General features: G+C 52.2%; 1 long non-coding RNA gene across 2 annotated transcripts; it reads left to right on the forward strand.

Annotated features, from left to right (window-relative positions):
* The first annotated feature begins 266 nt into the window (after positions 1–266).
* LOC124966280 (uncharacterized) lies at positions 267–17,756 on the forward strand. 2 transcript variants are annotated; one of them, XR_007105320.1, is made up of 6 exons: positions 267–499; positions 863–1,050; positions 10,299–10,438; positions 14,872–14,990; positions 15,280–15,416; positions 16,524–17,756. It is a non-coding gene; the product is annotated as an uncharacterized LOC124966280 (long non-coding RNA). The 2 variants fall into 2 exon arrangements; XR_007105319.1 differs by lacking the exon at positions 863–1,050.
* Positions 17,757–19,040: the final 1,284 nt, after the last annotated feature.

Consider the following 19,040-nt stretch of genomic DNA (forward strand, 5'->3'; position numbering starts at 1 on the left):
TTCCAAGCTGAGAACGAGAGCAGCTCGGTCCTCACCCTCATGCAGCCCACAATCCAGCAAGGAAGGCAGGTGAGAGCCACAGAAGTGAGGCCCCCAGAGCAAGGGGAACCTGCAATGAGGTAGAACCAGGCCGTGACCAGGAGCCACTTCAGGAGGCCTTCCCCGGGGAGGTGGCAGTAGAGCTGATCCCTGATCAAGGAAGAGAGCCAGCCAGGTGAAGAGCCAGAGGGAGCCTCAGTGCAAAGTCCCAGAGGCAGGAGCCGGCTGCTGGAGAGACGGGACGGAAGGAAGCCAGCATAGCCCAAGGGAGGAACAGAGTGACAAGCATGGAGGTGGGGAGGTGGTCAGGACTTTGCAGGCCGCAGGGGGCTGGGCAGCAGACTTGAAGGCCTGGGAAGCGTCGGGGGCTGGGCCTGGAACAGGATGGGGTCGACCTTTGCAAAGATCCTGGCTGCTGTGAGATCCGCAGGGCGAGCTGCCTGTCCTCCCTGGGGGGCTGGTGAGTGGATGGGAGTCGAGTCCTGCCAGGTCTCCCCCGGAGCAGTCGCGGAAGGCCGGGCAGGACGTGGGTGGTGGGCAGGCCCCAAGACTGCTGCTCTTGGCCTGGCTCTGGCGTTGGCTTGGCGTGCGGCCGCGGGGGAGCTGTGTGTGGGCACGTCCTGGGACTGCCTGCCCGCCACCCCAGAGACAGGAGCTGCAGGGAGGCTGGTTCACCTGGGCCCTGCTCTCACGTGGTGGAGGTGATCCAGGAAGGTGAGGCAGGTGGCAGGGTAGCAGGGACCTCCAGATCCCTGAGGTCAGCCCAGAGGACACAGAACTCTCCTGCAAGGCCTTCAACTCTTTATCCATCCACTGTCTGCAGAGGCCTACTGTGAGCCAGAGAGCTCCTGTGTCAGGGGCAATCTAGCCAGGCGGACTGTGTTAGTCAGCTTTGGGTCGCTGTGACCAAAATACCTGACAAGAGCAACTGAGAAGAGGAAAAGTTTATTTTGGCTCATGGTTTCAGAAGTTCAGTCCACGATCAGTTGACTCCATTGCTGTGGGCCCAAGGTGAGCATCGTGGAGGGAGGGCCTGGCAGAGAACTGCTCTGCTCATGGTGGCCAGGAATTAGAAAGGTGGGGAGAAGGGACCATGGGGAAGATGCACCCCAGTGACCCGCCTTCTTCAGCCATGCCCCACCTGTCTACACTTACCACCAGTCAGTCCATTCAAACTAGATTGATTGGATTGATTAAGTTATAACTCATAATTCAATCATTTCACCCCTGCATATTTCTGCATTAACACAGGAGCTTTGGGGGACATCTCATATTCAAACCATAGCACAGACCAACAGGAAACAAGTGGATCTGGTCAGAGAGCAAGCCCTAAGACAGGTGCCCCCTCCTGCAGCAGGCCCAGGGGCATCTGTAGCCCCAGCCCAGCCAGCGCAGCCTAGCTAGGCTCTGTGGGATGCCAAATGTGGCATCTCCTCTAGAAGTTCCCATTTCTCCAGTGGCACTGGGGCACTGTGGGCAGCATTTAACCCCAAAGACAGAACCTATTGCAATAAGATTCAAGGATCGGTCCTGGTCTAGACTTGCTGGGGTGCCAGGAGAATAGGCTCCTGGCACTGGGTGGCTGCTGTTTGCAGGTTGAAGGTTGTGGAGACTTTGGGACAGCAGAGCAGAGTGTGCATGTGAGTGAGTCTGCGTGGTGTGTTGAGGGAGCCAGGATAGACAGAGCAGGCCTGGGCTTTGTTATGGAGGTAGCAAAGCTTTGTGTGTCCATGCATGTGGGCCCATGTGTTTGTACATGTACATGCATATCCGTAAGAGCATGCTTATGTGACCACTAGTGTGTTTATGAATGCATGTATCTGAGTGTAAATGGATGACTATACATGTGCGTGGCCCAGTGTCTGTGTGAACACACGTGTGTGCTTCTGCATGCATGTGGTGCAGTTGTCTCTGGCTTGCACTCCTGGGGCTGGTGCAGCTAAGCCAAGTCTTGTGGCCTGTGTTCCTGCTCCCCTGCCCTCCTCCGCAAGTGTTGACTCAGGGAGGGACAGGCAGCCTTGGTTCAGGATTTCCTGGTCGTGCAGAAGTGGTGCCTTGAAAAGGGAACAATTGTCCTAAGTGGACCCCTGAGGGTCTGATCTGGGCAGTGCTCCATGGGGCCCAAGCTGAGATGCCATGTGCAAACACTGAGCCTTGGCTGGATTGACAGAGGCAGCCACAAAAGCCTTTCCCCTGAGCAGGGCCATGGGACATGTCCTAGAGCCTTTCCTAAATGCTCCCCATTGGCCACACAGGGTGGGGACTCTGGACCTAGACATCACCGTTACTGTTGTGGAGGCAGGGACAATCACCTCCTCCCCACCACCAAAGATGGCACCACATTTGCAAAGAGGAGCTGCAGACATGCCCAGGAACTGGCTGTCTCAGGCCCTTCTCTGCGAGGCAGCTTTTTCCCTTCCCTGGTTCCATCCCCCAAAGCCTAACACATGAAGAAAGGCTGATGGTCTACGAATCTAAAGGTTATCGAAAAGCCCCGTGGGAGATTTGTTCAGGGACTATTTGGAAGGACTACCTGGCTCAGGGGCAGGGAGTTCTGCAGACCTTACTGGGAGCTCATGAGAAGTACAGAGTCCCAGGCTGCACCCACCTGCTAGTAGCATCTGAGCCAACCAGCAGATTCCCTCAGAGGCACCACCATCTCCTTCTGAGAGACGCTGGGTCAACCAAAGGTCCAGGGACAGCAAACACTTACCGTGCACACCATTCTTACTGGTGTGGCTCCAGATTTTGGGTCAGGCTGAGGACAAGGCTGCCTCAGGGCCAGGAGGCTAGGAGGGTGTTTGAATCTGGAGAGGGTGGACAGTGACAATACCACTAAGTCCTTGTTCCCTTCCCTCACCGAATGCTAGAGCAAGGGCCAAATCTGCAGGACGAAGCGGAGATTTGCAGCCCTAAGCTGTTAAAGCTGCTCCAGCTCCTCTGTCAGCACTTGCTCCTTGGAAAGAGCAGGTGCTGTCCCCAGGGCATAGGAGGTACCTGTCCCAGCACTGCTGGGGAAGGTGCTGGTGGTGCTGCAGCCCCATGGTATGGGACTCAGCTATCTCTGAGGCAGGGTCAGCACAAACAACAGTCCCTTGGGGGTCCCCAGAGCACCTCTAGCCCAGACCCTGGTGAGCTCAGCCTAGGATGCATATCCCCAACAGATACCACTCCTGACCCCGATCCTGCCACCAAACCTGTCCCCTGCCAGGAAACCACATATCACCCCAATCCCTATGACCCTTTTCCTGAACAAGGTCTGGACACCCCAGGGGCTGAGTTATGGGACACCAACACCTTTTGCCTATCTTTGTGCTCCCAGGATCCTGGCATAGGCCTTTCTCTTGTTGTGATGGGGGACGTCAGAGTTCCAGAGACTCTGCCGAGAGCCAGGGCTTTGTGAAGCACTCCAGGGGCCCTCTTGTGCAGGATGGCAGTAGGGGGTGGTGCCTGGGTCCTGGGCTCTGGCCTATACCACATCAGGCAGCCACTAGCTGGGCAAGCTGTTAATAATTAACCCTGGGTTTGGGCCTTGACCTCGTGGGCCTCTGAGTAAACAGGCCTTTCTGGTCAAGCATCCACAGCCCTCGAGTCTGCTGGGCCCCTCCTGGCTTCTCTGCCCCTTGACCTCTTCTGTAGTCATGGTCCAGGCCTCCCTCCCCCTCCTCAGCTGCTGAGATGAAGCAGTGGCTGGAGATCTGGACACCTGGGCCTCTCCGACCCCACCTTGGATCAGTCTACCATATATTCCCACCCCTGCCCCTGGTCCTATTCTCTCTGCTCCCTTCTCCCCGCCCTTCTGGCTTTTGAAGTGGGCTCCTCCTTCCTGGACCAGGGTTTGCAGCTGGGGTATCACAAGCCCTGGGCTCAGGGCCCACATCAGTCCGTCAAGTCCTTTAGTACTGAACTTCTGCAGATGAGCAGGGCTGATGCTATTCTTGCAGATGCAGATATTTGGGACTTGCTGAAGCATCAATATCATCCCAGACTCAGAGGCAGGGTGGCAGGTGATTCCAAGGTGCAGCTCTGGCTCCTTAGTGGACAGTGAGAACCAGCTGTCAGAAGACCTGTGCTTTAATCTGGCTGGGTCCAACTGGCTGTGTGACCCCTGACTCTCTGAGCCTATTCCCACATCTGTATAATAAGAAATGGAGCTCCAGAATTCTAGACCCCATTCTGACTTGGAGTGAGACCAAGGATAGGAATAGCACATGTCCCCACCCTGCCCAGGTAATCACTTGCACATGAGGTCACCTGGATGGACCGCTGAGACCCTGGCTGCCCACCATTCACTTCCTTCTGCTGGGACTATCCCTGGTATTGTTCTGGAGAACCAGCCCTCTACCTCTGTCAGACCACATGGTTCAGGCAGGGCTGCTAAAAGCTGGGCTCCAAAAGTGGGTCACGTGCCTTGGGTATGGCCAATGGTCATCAGCCCTAAGACTTGAGCTGGAAATTCAGAGAAACATTGTTTTCTTTTCCCTGGGTGGCAAAGTTGGAGAATGCAAGTAAGATTATTGGTTTTCTTACTGGGAGTCTTTCTGGAGATTGAGTGCAAAGGGAAGGAGAGCTGAGATATGGATACAGATTTTGATAACTGAGACCCGGCTACACTTGAGTTGGAACCATCTGGATTTTTCCATTGCAGGAGTCAGTGACGTCCTTCATGCTCAAAGCAGTGCGAATTGGGTTTCTTCCCCGATTCAGACAACCTCTCACTCAACTCAGCCTGTGCAGAGGCAGATGCCACAAATACACAGTGGCTGCCGGGTACATGCGCTGCTGAACATCTGCATGGAAAATGTGCATGAGGAACAGGACTGGTGGGGAGGCCCACCTGACTGGATGAGGGGGTTGAGGGAAGAACTGGGGACAGTAGAAGAAGGGCTGGGACAGGCCAGGTAGTGACAGGTGGAGAACTTGAGTTGATACCCTGGGTCTTCGGGAGCCATGGAGGGATCGGGATGAAGGGATGATGAGCAATGGTGAGTGGGGCTGACAGGCCTCACTGACAAGGAGACAGATGTGGATGTAAGTGTTCACCCATGTGCACATGTGCACACTCACACACTGAGCTTTGCAGGTGAGGAACATTCTGTGGCCTACCTGGGAGCACCTTGATTCCCTTCTTCTGCAGAAGAAGTAGGTCTGGGGCCTCTGCTCAGTTAGGCCTTCTCTCTACCTGGGACTGTGCGGTTCCTGGGAACCAGGGAATTTCCTCTGCTGCTCCACTGTGGAGCAGAAGGGTTATCTGGGTGTTTTGCAGGAGCGAGAATCAACTCTATTGGAACTCCCAGGCCTCCAGGAAGGGCTGGCCTCATGGGGCTGGGCTCCAGGAGAGGCCTTGTTCTGGCGCACAGGATGCCTTTATGATCCTGGATATGGCGGATCCTAGATGCAATGGCTTCAGACATATTGCACTCCCACGTGCACATGAGGACGCGCACACTTGTGCACAGAGACAACACTCACAGATGCAGCTATGTTGTGTGAGCCCTGGGGGTGGAGAAGGTGGGGGCCTCTGTGTGGGCAGAGGGCAAGGAAATAAAGAAAAAGGGCAAGAGGTAGCCCTTGGCCCTCCAGAAAGTGCCACACCCTACAGCTCCAACCTGGCTCCTGTCCCGTTCCTGGGGCCCTGGCCTGGGGAGAGGCTCTTTGCCAGCGGTGGGACCAGCAGGATTGGGGCCCTGTCATGTCTGCTCTGTCCTCCTGAGCTGCTCCTCAATTCTGTCTTCCTCTGCTCCTCTTCTCCCTGCCTCACCTTTGGCTTTGGCCTATTATGGTCCTGTTCCTTTCTTGACTCTGCTCCCCACTTTCCCTATTGATCCCATCTTCTGTCTTCTCAAGGGCGCCGCCCAGAAGCTCCTTTGGTCCCTGGACCAAGCCCTCATCTTTACACTAACCCCTGCCCTGCTTGCTCTGGCCAAAGCCAACCTGCCCTTTGCTCTGGAGCTGCCAGCACCCCAGGGGCTGCAGCCCTGGCCTCCTCCCCCACCCTCTGCAGCCCCTGCTCCTCCCTGGAATCTGTCCAGTGAGTTGGGCCTTGGGGAGGCCATAGAGCCAGGACACGTGTCCTGGCCCCAGGCAGCACACTCACCCCAGCCTGGCCCCAGAGCCCCATCAGCCAGGTCCAATCTACCCTCTGAAATCCCTAGAGATGGAACAAGGCCTGTTCTACCAGGCAGCTTCAGTCTGGAAAAACTGACCACAGACCAGAGCAGGAGGCAGGGAGGAGCAGGACATGGAGGGCCCCAGCAGAACTAAGATCCAGCCTGCAATGATGTGGGGAGAAGGGTCCTGCCCTTGTCACCCCTCCCCATCCCCCTGCCCAGAGCTGAGGCCTGAGGGAAGAGACCGCCCTAGAAAGGGAACGGGAAGTAGGAATCTTTGATGGCGGGGGATCTCGCCAGGTGGGAGCAGACACGAGGCCTCCCCTCCGTTGGGGATGGGAGAAGGAGCACTCTCCTGCCCAGGCAGCCACGCCTGGGGCCAGCCCTTCCCACACCCTTACTGTGCTCATGGCTCAGGCCAGAACCTGCTACTATTACCTCCAGGGTCCCCACCTGGTCTGGACAGGAAAAGGGAGGAACTCAAAGCAGACAGCCATTTGCCCTACCAAGTACCTGATTCAGTCCTTCTCCTCACCATTAATGTTAGGCCAGAAGTCACAGGGCCAGGGCCAGCCTTGTCATTCTTAGAAGATCCTACCTGTCACTCAGGCTGCCCAGGGCTCAGGGCCGCACTGGAGATACCCTGACTTTACATCCCAGAGTCCAGGGCAAGACCCAGCTTCTGGTCACTGATGGGCTGGCTTCTAAGCAAGACCCCTGGAAAGTAACCCTTCAGCCTCACCAGTCTAGGGTGGCCAGTTGCTACAGCAGACAACCCTCAGCAGTGTCAGGAGCTGGGGGAAGGACAGGCGGGCAGTGATTGGGAGAGCTACGATGGTGCTAGGCTCCCTGGGTGTGCTTGGCCATGTCTGACTGGTGCTGTCCTCTCTCCTCTCTCGGAGCCTCATCTGATATCTGGGAGGGACCCACTTCCCAAGGTTGTGAACATCTAGAGGTAATAATATGGGTAAGTGCCCAACCTGCTGCCTGGCACAACTAAATTCAATGTAGCTGTTGGCCCTTTTCAGGCCGGAAGGGTCACAAGGACTGGAGAATCCCTGTCTCATCTGCAGACCTGGGAAGAGACTGCTGGGCCAAAGGGAATGATCACAACCGACTCTCCCGCTTCCTGGGCCCCAGGGACCTCAGGGCACAAGTGTGCACTTGCATGTATGCACATGAGCATGCCACACACACACACATACACACGCACACACACCTGGCCTGACTGCCCGGGACCCAGCCACCTGCTGGAAAACCAAGAGCTGCCTCTTCAAAATAATGATTAAGAATCGGCATTGGTTATTCAAACCGAAACTCCCCAAACCCCTCTCTGGGGTACTCAGCTCCCCTGGAGCCCGTGGGTGAAAAGCTCTTACCATAGTGGAAAAAATGTTCTGCCGAAACGGAAGCCTTCCTCAATTTAGCTGAGTCATTCTTTTGTGGTTAAGGAAGTCCGGTCACCTCTGGCCTTTCCCCTGATGCCCATGGCCCAGCCAGTCTGGAGGACCACAATCCACATACCCCCTGACAAGAGGGATGCCTGCCCTAGCTCCCTTCTGCATCTTCTTCCCGCAACTGGAGACTTCCCGCAACTGCGTCCTGCTCCCAGGTGGGAAGTGCAGAGCCCCGGACAACTAGAACCAGGGCCACGTCCAGAACTGACCATGGTCTGAAATGGAAATGAGCCAGAGTAGACCTGGGCAGAGCTGGGTAGCTCCCACAGGTCCACGGTCTCTGCCTAAGGCTTCTCTGGGTTGCCCATTCGATGCTCCCGGTCTAATAGAAGTTGATGCAGGTGGGTGTCCTTGCTCAGCTGCCGGCTGCTACTTCTCCCTGAAGACACTTAGGATGATTGGGTTGCCCCTCTGGGCACCATGTGGAGGACCTTACGTGTGCCAAGCTCCAGGGAGGGGAGATCAACTCTGTGGACAGTGGGTCCCCCAGGTGTGGCAACCTCTGGGGATGGGCCCGCCCACAGAACCCTGGGCTTTCTACTTGGGCTCCTCCCCTGTGCTGTCTGTAAGGGTCCACAGGAGCTGGGAGGTGGCCCCCTTTTCTAGGCTCAGGCCTCCTTCAGTTGCTGTGGGTCCTGTGCCGTCTGGTGCTGAGGTTAGAAGCAACCAGCCAGATATCGCCTGTGTTCTCAGAAGCAGCCTGAGAGACTGTGAGGCTTGGCGGAGGCGACGGCGCTATTGGGGCCCAAAGGGGACCCCAAGCCAGAAGGATCAGGAGCACTGTGGCAGATGGCAGGGAGGCGCCTCCCTGGAGTGTCCCAACAGCCCATCTCAGTGCCCAGCAGGCATCAGCCCGCCCTGCCCCTGAAGGCTGTGTGGCTCGAGGTCCCAGAGTCACCCCACCCACTTGGACATGGTCCTCCTGAGGCTCCAGCAGCCAGGGCTTGGGAAATTAGGTGAGGGGGTCCTGGGACGAGGGTGAGGAAGGGGACGATTTATGTCTAAAAGTCATCCTAAAATTTTCAACATATTTTTCAAAACAAAAGCTTTAAACGTTGGGGGGTGGGTGCTGAACCTAGCTTTGTGGGAAATGAGTCAGACAGCCATAAAATGTGTTTTTCTGAGCCGAGGGGATTATTTTACATCTTGTGGCATGAAGACACTGAGAGGAAACTGTCTTCCTGATCCCTGGTGGGGCTCCCCGCTCTGCTGGGCTGGGCCCCAGTGATGCCTCCCTTCCTGGGCCTGTGTGTGTGTGTGTGTGTGTGTGTGTGTGTGTGTGTGTGTGTGTGTTGGGGGGGAGGTCTTGTCCCAGAGCAGACGAGTTCTGCGGCTTATTTGCACCTCCGCAGGCCTCTTTCCTCTCCTTCTTTGACCTCATCTCCCATTCTTTCAACCTGAGACTCGGCATAAATCCCAAAAGGCCTTGGGAAACTCCCATCCCTCACCTGATGGACACGCTGACAGTGGTACCACCTTCCAGAGCAGCCGACTGCATGGAAGGAGAGATTTGAGAATGTGTCTGCATGCAGTTGGTGCTAACCATTGGTTTTCCTTCGCTGCCGTTAAGGAACATCCTTCAGGACAGGCTGAGTGGCCCAATGGACCACCTGTTTCTCTGAGGCTCTTCCCAAGATCAGATGGGCAGGGGTCCTCTCCCAGCCTCTCCTGTTGTCAGCCTCCCTTCCTCTGAGCAGTCTCTTCACCCAGCTCTGATCCCAGGGAATAGGAGGTTGAATCCCCACCTCAAAGACTGGAGGCTTCAGAAGGGTCCAGGAACTCCAGTTGCCCCTGGGGACAGGACCTGGAGCCTTCAGAGGCCATAGGTCACAATTTCCAAATCCTTCTCTCCCCTCCTACCCCCAAGGCAGGGGTGCCAGGGTGAGCTCGGCCTGGACTCCCTCTGAAGTCTCTCACTTCTGCCCACCTCTCTCGGGGATGTGACGTGTGTCTTCCCCACAGCTCTGCTTTCACAGATTGGAGTCACGGACCTCATGAGCAGCTTGGGGCTCAAGAAGGTACCTGTGGGAAGAAACCCCTGGTAGCCCAAGGCAAGGTGGAATTCAGGAACAAACCTGGGACCTCAACCACACTGGTTCCAGAAACCTACCTCCACTGGGGTCCTGGACTCACTTTTGCTATGGAAGCAGATATAAAGGCGTTACCATCACTATCTAAGGGCTCCGTTTCCTCCAGGGACAAGCAGCAAGCACAGCCGACACCAATCATTTTGCCTGCCTCTACCTCTATTTCTCTCCTTCCAGCGAACACATGGGTTTTCCTCTGAGAACCTCCCCTCCCCACACTTATCATGCAGTTTGGGTGGTGCTGGACACCCTACTCCCACCCCACCCAAATACTGTAGGAGGGGCAAAGATATGACTCAGGGTTGACCCAACAGCATCTTCCAGTCTCTTGGATATAGTGGTTGGTTCTGTGATAAGCCTATGGTCCAATTTCAATTCCAGGATTTTGATAGAATTATTCAGAAATTGAAGCTGTATTCTGAGTTGCTGGGTGTTTATCTGGAGGCCTTGTATTACTAGGAACTCCACCCTGGAGACTGACTCAAAGGAAGGCAAAACCAGGAAATAGAGTGAGAGAGGACTCCAGATGATAGAGCCTGGACTGTTGGTTTCAGCTGTACCTGAAGACACATCCTATCCTGTTTTGTTTTTCTCATTGTATTCAGATCTATGCCTGAATTGCAGCACGGTTACAGGATTTTTGGAGCACTGTACCAGGGTCATGTGCCCATTTCTACTTAAACCACTCAAGCTGGGATTCGGTGAACATTTGTAACCAGTTACTTGGAGCTAAAACCAGCTTCAGGTGAGAAGCCTGGTTGGGCCAATCATCACACCAACCATAGAAACCTGGATGTGTGGGTGAGAACGGGAACCAGGGGTACACCACACTGCGGGCAGCTCCCATGGAGACCTCCCCTCGGGGGTGAAATTGGGAGCTCCATGATGTTCCAATGATTAAATTCAAGGAAAAAAAGAAAAAGAAAACCACAGCAGGCTATTCCTTTGACTTCATCTTTTTATCTGTTCAGTGGGCACCTTGCTCTATCCAGGCATTCAAATGAGGTTAGGTTTCTCAGACATCGCTATCCCAACGCTGGAATGTTAAGCTCCACGAGAACAGAAGTTCAGCCAATGTGACTGATTGCTTGTGCCTGGAACCAGGGACAATACCAGGCACTTGGTAAATATTTAGTAGATGAAAGAAAAGTCCCAACTCAGTCACTCCTTTGCTTGGTAGCCTCTAATGGCTCCTCACTACAGTTAAACAATACCAATCTAGACTTCTGGTTCTGCCCTCTGAGGAGAGTGACTGTTTCATTTATGGAACAAATAAGGGCACATTTTGGGGGATCAATAACAGAAGGAAACCAGAACCAGCTGGGTGTGGTGCTGCACGCCTGTCATCCCAGTGGCTCGGGAGGCTGAGGCAGGAGGATCATGAGTTCAAAGCCAGCCTCAGTGACATAGCAAGGCCCTAAGCAACTCAGTGAGACCCTGTCTCTAAATAAAATACAAAAAAGGACTGGGTATGTGGCTCAGTGGTTAAGAGCCCCTGAGTTCAATCCCTGGTACAAAAAGCAAAAACAGACAAACAAAAAAAAAACCAACAATAATAACGAAACAAGCCCAGAGCCATACCAGGCAAACTGGGAGGCATGGCTGTCCACCTACAGGGCGCCTGAGGAGCTGTCTCCGTCCTCTGCCCCTCCCCCTCATGGGGCCACATGGACCTTTCATTAGACCATGCACTCTTTCTCCACCTGGAGAAGTCCTGTGAGCAGCTGGGTCAATCTTGTCAGCTTGGCCTCCATGCTGCCTGCTCAGAGAGCCCTTCCCTGATCACACATCCCTGCCCGAGGTTCTGTTTGTGTTCCTCATTGCACTTGGCTGCATGCCTGAGCCCCCAGCACAGAGGCAGACAGAGAGGGAGCGCTGAATTTTGGATCATGGTTACCAAGCATCTGGCAACCTCTGACTAGGTGAGGGGGTTTTCCAAAGGGAAAGTGAAGTGGAGCAAATTGCAGCTGGGGAGGGTAAGGGGGAACAGGGAAGGGAAGGAAGGCAAAGAAGAAATGGAGTGATTGGCAGGCGAGCAGAAAGAGTTTCCTGGAAACACATGCAGCACTGGACCTAGTGAGTTCACCCCAGAAATCAGATGCACTTTAACCTCAATCTCTCAGATGCTTCTTTTCAGAAGAGTTTGGGACCTGAATCTGAATGCAGATTGCAAAGCACCCTCCCGACCCACCCTGAGGCTGGAATTCCCAGCAGACAGACACAGGGATTTCACAGTCAGACAGAAAACACCAGATACGTTCATGATTTTCCTAATTGCCTCTCTCCTTGCTGATACCAGGGCTCCATAAAATTGTCACAGCCATGTTTGTCATTTGGCTCTGGCTTGCAGTGTGTGCATATGTGCGTGTTTGTTTACAGAATGCAGATGGCAGCAGGGCCTTCTTGTGGGTTCTGACACCACCCCTTTAGCTGCCACAATGGGTTGGCCCCCCTCCAGGATTCCCAGACAGATTTGCTTCTCTGGATTCTTTAAAGAAAAAAACAAAAACAAAAACAAAAAAAAAAAACACAACACAACAAAACAAAACCCAAAACCCAAACAAACAAAACACACATATACACATATACACACATAACAAAACCCCAAACCCCCCAAACACAACACACACACACAAACCCCAAAGCAGCAACAACAAACCCTGAGTATTGGTGATCACTCAGGAAACCAAACTCACCCTATCTTTGTTCAATAAAGAGCTGTCAAAGCAGGAATCATTTAGAGAGATGTAAGCAGGATCAAGGGAGTCAAGAAGGTGTATTGAGCCCCCCAGAAACTAGCAATGGCAGTGACTGTCACCCCTGTGAGGTTGAAGGGACACGAGTGTATTGGTTCTACTGGGAACTAGTGAGAACTGGAACGAGGAGGCCCTGAGGCAGGGAAAGATGGGAAAGAAGTACCCAACCTCTCTCTTCCTCCCTCTGATCTGCTGGTGCTTCGCATCAACCAAACCCAGCAGGAAGCCAGAAGGCATGGGACACCCTTGGTGTAGTCAGGAATGGGGTGTAGAGTGGATCTGAGGGTCAGAAGAAGAACCAGCAAGATCAGATAAGGAATTTCGGGACAGTTCTATGGTCAGTCTTGGTGGAAATCTTTCTTATCCTGTCCCCTAAGTTTTTCTTGAATTCATCCATTTCTATGCCACAGAACTCTCTCATTGACCTGATGTCCCTTTTGCTTGCCTTGATCCATCCTCCATACATCAGTAGATTGATCTTCTTTATAAGCGAACCTGACCTCAATGTTCTCCACAGTTGGTTTTGCTCTTGGATATTGACCAAAGTTTGAACCCCTGTGTGTGAGTCTGACCTAGCTGACTCTTTGGCTTCGCCTCTTGTTCCCTGACCCCACCCTTTTCTGTGCACTGTGGCCGCACCTACTGGTCACTTTTCAATATCTACATTGTGTTTCTTTCCATGTCTGAGTTTTGCATATGCTGTTCCCTCTAACCAAATTCTCTTTTCCAACCCCTAACTATTTAAAGATCCACTGGCCCTTCAAATCTCAGATTAAAAATCATACCTCCATAAATGATTGCCCTGAGTCCACAAAACAGGTGAGGACTCCCGGTCAGACACTCTCACCCTTTCCTTACTTCACAATATGCGTCACAACTACAATTAACTAATCAATTGTGTAACTCTGTGTTTATTGTCTGTCTCTGCAAAGAGGCTGTGAACTCCTCTAGAGCTTGTTCTGTCTGTTTGGTTTATTTTTGTACCCCAGCACAATGCTTGGCACATAGTAAGTACTCCACAAATACTTGCTGAATGAAGGAAGGAAGGGCTTCCAGTTTCTGATATTGGTAGGCTAGATTATTTGGGTCAATCCTTTCACTGAAAATTACTAAAATGTTGGATAAATGTTTTTAATACATTGATAGTAACAAAGGGAATTGCTAGACCAAAACTGAGGAGAAAATAATCCAGACAGGTAAGCAAGAAGCGAAGATGCTTTTTGCGTGAGGCATTTTCTGATTCTAATGAATTTGAACTTTATTTTGATAGACTTATAGAATGAGAGAGATGGACATTAAACTTTAGGGCTCACACAGGCATATAATAAGCCACCCATCCCACATTCATGTGGGACTCCAAAAAGCTACATAAACCAGCACTCACGAGTTCTTTCAATCTAAGTTCTCATCTCCTGGGTGGGATAGAGAAACTTAAAGTTTGAATAAGGTGGTCCTAAACTAGCAATATTTCTTGATGTTTGGCTGGAGCAAATGAAAATGCTGTCTAGTGGAAGGTACCTTTGTCTTAAATCCCAATTTTTTCTTGTAAACTTTTTTTTTCATAAACAATGACTGGCACACAGTCAAAAATAATCAGATACACAAGAAAGTAAGACACTATGAGTGAAAACTGGGAGAGCCAACACAAAACAGAAATACACTCTTAAAATCTTCAAATTATTCACCATAACTATAATATAATGTTTGAAGAAATAAGGCATGCCTTGATGACCAGAGCTGAATCTTCCTGTTCCCTCTTCCCTCCTGCAGGCTTCATGGACTAGGAATAGAAAATCTATAAAAAGAAAATAGAAGATCTGAAAAAGAATCAAGTAGAATCTCTAGAAAGGAAAACTACAATAATCAAAATCAAGAGTTCAATGGACACATTAAATAGTAGATTAAACACAGCTCAGAAGAAAATTAGCAAACGAGAAAAGAGCTCAGAAGAAATGATCACAAATATAGCACAAAAGACAAAAGGAAAATACAGAAAACAAGATATGTGAAGAGAAAGGAAAGATGTACCATATATTTAATATTGCACAAGCAGAAGAGGAGGGAGGAAAAGGAGCAGAGATAGAGTTTTAAGGATTAGTGGACAAGAATTTTCCGGTAATGATGAATGAATGCATGAAGGGAAACACTGAGCTGTTTAATGGTTAGTTACGTTTTGGTGACAATCCAGATCCATGTTTCAGACACCCCAGAACTCAAAAACATTCCTGAAAGATTCTAGACCCAATCTTCTCTTGGCCAAGAGCTGTGATGTTGTTTACCATGTAAAAGGTAGCAAGGGACACATTAAAACAAGATCAGGGAGTGAAGAAAAAAAACCAACTCTTGCCTGTCTTCTTAGGAACTATTTGGGCAGCCTTGATGACCAAAGCTGCATCTTCCTGTTCCCTCTTCTCTCCTGCAGGCTTCATGGACTAGTCACTGGGAGATAGCAGGACAACATTCTCCAGTGTCCCTCCATAGTGGACGAGGGCTCTATGGCATGGATGAGTGAAGTGAAGGAGGTGTATCTCCCATCCAGTAGTGAGTGTGATATCCTTCTCCTAGACTCTGTTCCCCTTCTGTCCTCTGTCCTCTGATCTCTGTCCAGGTTCTGGCGTGAACTCTGAAGGGTGCTTGGTGGAGTCTTGCTGACTGGCTGACTGATATGGACTGGTTGCAGTGGGGGTGGGGTGGGTGGGATCTGGAAGAGATGATGCTGAAATGCCCATTTGCCATATCTAAGAACGCCTGATGTTGCCAGCATCGCCCCAGGGTCCTCCAACCCAAGCTCCAGTATGGTCCAAGGAGAACTAATGTCCTCATTGCTCAGTCCATCAGCATCACCTTGGACCTGACTGGCAGGGATCCAGAAGCTGGGTCCAGAGGCAGCCAGGGAATTAACCAGTCCTGGATCCTGTAGCTCCCAACCCTTAACTCTCTTGGATGGGAGAGTGATCTGGCTCCCAGGTGGGTAGTTAGTTCCTGACTCATGTTCTCTTCTTAGTGGCCAGGTGGCCTGGTCCCTTGTCCTCCTCACTTGACTCGCCCTGGGATCAGGTTCTTGTGGTTGCTCTGTCTCAGAGGAACACCATTCATCATCTTGCCTGTGGGAATCCCGGCACACCTCTTAGACATGCTCAAACAGAGAGGCTGCCAAACCTGCGGCTGGGCACACAGCAGGTGTGTGTTGAGGCCAGGGCAAACATGGTCTCACACCCCCAGTGGGTGGGAATGCAGGCCCAGCCCTTATGTAACCAGCGTCAGGGCCTGGGTGCTGTGAGCACCTTCCCAGTGGAGTCTCATGGAGGCCCTGGTCCCACCCTGGCCCTCAGGCACCTCCCCACCAGCAGCAGCTTCCCCCAGGACACTGTGCTGTGGATGATACCAGTCCCAGAGGCTTGTCTCATGGGAAAGCAGAAAGGGGTGGCCCTGGCTGTTGATCTCCCAGTGCATGGTGATTGAAGACAGGGGTTTCATCTGTCCACCCCCGACCCCTGAAAACCTGGTTCTACAATGACTTGGACATACCGTTCCAATTTTGAAATTCTCAAAGCTGTTCCAAACAAGATGCAGCTGATTTAATTTAAAAAATTAAAACCTAAATTGAGAACTGTTAAGTGGAGGCGGGGGAGGGGGAGGTGTCATGGAATGAAGCCAATTATGAGAACGTTAGGAAAATATGAGCATTTCACTGCTCCGGGTGGATTTGAGGGTTGGTGGAGGTTGAAGTGCCCCTGTGGATCCCAGGTCTGGAAGCCCAGGGGCTGATCTGTGCCCCTTCCCCAGCCCTGGTCTTACCACCTGCCTGGTGGGATGGAGCCCTTGATGTGCTGTGACTCTGTGACTTTGAGCATCCTGATGGGTCACTTCCCGGGATGCTGGGTCTCTGATCACCTGGTGCAGCCCAGGGAGGTAAAGGATCCTCCTGGAGAGGGCTGTTCTCCTTTCCACTGTGGCTGACACATACCTGGGCAGTGCTGTCCCACATAATTATATAAACTTCGCGTCCCTCAAGATGCTCATCTCTCCTGTGACACATTTCAGGCTCACAGCCATTGTCCCCACCTCCCCTAGGTCCAGGGGCCTGGCCCGTGACTCACATGCCTCCACCTCTCCCGGATGAGACTGGTCCTTAAGCAGAAGAGATAGGGCCCCAGTGAACTTGGGAACTGCATCTGAGTGTGGGGGGACCCTTTACACTACTGGGTCTGGACACTGCTTCTCCAACCCAAGCCTCAGAATCAGTCCCAAGTTTGTCTGCCTGTGGCATGTTCCTGGCCCCAAGCTGGCACCCACACAATGTCACTCTCCCTGGGCTACCCTGAGACTCGCCCACGGCTGGGGCCTGTCCTCTCTCTTTTCTGTTGCCCTGCACCAAGCCCAGCTGACCTGGGTGTGAAGTCAATGATGTAAGGCCCCTGGTCCCACTCAGTATCTGTTTGTTGTCTTCCCTTGACCTGGCAAGTGGAATCCGACTACTTCCTGTACTTGAGCAGTGAGATGCCGGGCCCAAGAGCCACCTTCCTTCCCTGCCTGAGGAGTTTGCTCATTAACTGGAATTCCTCTCATGATGGCCCTCCTGGCTGCAAGGGGAAAGAGCAGGAGAGGTTTCCAGAGCTCTTTCCTGTTGGTGGTCCTGGCTCTGGGGAAGCTTGGCCAAGGCTTCCTCCTACCTGCCTTTGTGCCCCTCCCCGCTGGGACTCCAGAAGCTTCCCTGGTTGTCTGAGGCCTGACCAGATCAGCCCTCCCACAGGTTAGAGGACAGCCTCCCTCCTCACATCCTGGGCCTGTGCTAGATTGGGCAAATGGGAACCAGCTGTGGGCCTAACACTGAGATGACCCAGTGGGAAACAGAGGGGGACAAAGATCAGGAGGTGTCTCCCACCCGCCAACACACAGCATATGCCTCCTGTTCCTGTCCCACTAGCAAAGGGAAGTTAAGAGCACTCCACCCTCTGAGGTCTCAACTTTCCAAATAAAGAAGTTCTTGGAGGAACCCTATGGGGATGAGGGATCTGTCAGGATTTGGAGAGACTGCCATCCTGGTGAGAATGCTTGTCCTCAGTGACCAGTAGTCACTATCTGGGATTCTGCACTTGGACAAAGAAATTTTTACTGCCAGAAGCACACAGGAACACCAGGACACCGGTGGCTGCTCTACTGAGAGAAGTAGAAGTTTTGACCTTTGAGTCTTCAAGGTCACTGGCAAGTGGGCTCTGCACCCAGTCGAAGTTCATGAAGTTCTTTCTAAGCAAAAAAAAAAATAAGATATCCTTTGGGGGGGGGCAAAAATCTAAGTCATTCTAACATAACTGCAGTTCCTTGGGTATCTGGGACAATGATTTTGCTTTAAATGATTCAGATGACGGTGTCCTTCCACTGGAGTTTTTCTGGGACGGAGATGCACCCTACCCCTTCCACTCTGCTTTCTGCCCAACCCACGGGAATGGTTAGCTTGAGCCAAGTGCCCCACAAGCTTTGCCTGTTTACCTTTCACAACTCGGGACCAGTGACGTGGTGCTGTTTTGCATACGTTTTGCATAAAAGGAAACTGAAGCTCAAAGGAGTCCAGAGACTTGGTGAGGGCCAGCCACTTAGCAAGAGGTGAAGCCAGGATTTTAGTCGGATGTCCAAGCAGCGAGGACTATCTCCATGGGTCATCCCCATGATGGTATGGGAGGAACAGGAAACAGGTACAAATTGCTTCTCTCCAGAGCCCAATCCAGAACACACTTCAGGTGTGCATCCAGTCAGGGCATCTGGTCTTGATTCATCTGCTCAGTGCAAGTCAGCCTACTATGTGCCAAAGCCCTGCAGAACCATAGCAGCCTTCAGTAGGACACTCAGTGTCCTGTCTCCCGGGCAAGTGGCACTTGCAATGCTGAATCAGACTATATTGAAAGCATTAGAGACTTCAGTGGCTTCAAACTGTTCTGGGATAAATCCTTTGTCCTGTGGACTCCTGGGTGAAGGCCAATTAAACTGCTGCCAGGTAGGGCTTATTCCCTATAAATCAGTGGGAATGCGGTCACACGAATTTTAAATATCAGATTAAAATCAAATTAGTGGGAAAATTTGGAACAAATTGCCTTCAAGTACAGTGAATGAGTCTATTTTTAAAATGTTGCCGCACCAGGCAAAATAGTGAAGCGAACACATTTCCTAACAGCGAGCAGACACTGTGTTGGGAGTGATTTGTCATGCTTAGTCACTGTAATTGCTCTAGCAAAACTCAGGAATCAAATAAAACGTGTTTGCGAATTGTAAATCACTCAAGGAGGCCACTTCAGACGGGTCCTAACCTGATGCTGAAGGTCACCACAGCTCCCTGTGGAGCAGGCACCCCATCCCTGCCACACCTGGGCCCCCTGTTCTCTGGACTGGGGCTGTGCCGCCTCGTCTAGCTGAGTCCATTGCCCAACGTGCGCGCAGGAAACACCACCATAAATCAGCTGCATTTCCTCATTAGAAAGAAGGCATGGCGGTCTTGGGGGTGCTGGGGAGGGTGGTCTGGTTGCCTTCAGAAAAGGCAGCGGGGAGCAGGGGGGACTCCCTGAGGTCTCCGTGACTGAGACAGGGAAGGGACAGGGG

This window comes from Sciurus carolinensis, chromosome 16 (assembly GCF_902686445.1).
Source record: "Sciurus carolinensis chromosome 16, mSciCar1.2, whole genome shotgun sequence".
NCBI classification, from domain to species: Eukaryota; Metazoa; Chordata; class Mammalia; order Rodentia; family Sciuridae; genus Sciurus; species Sciurus carolinensis.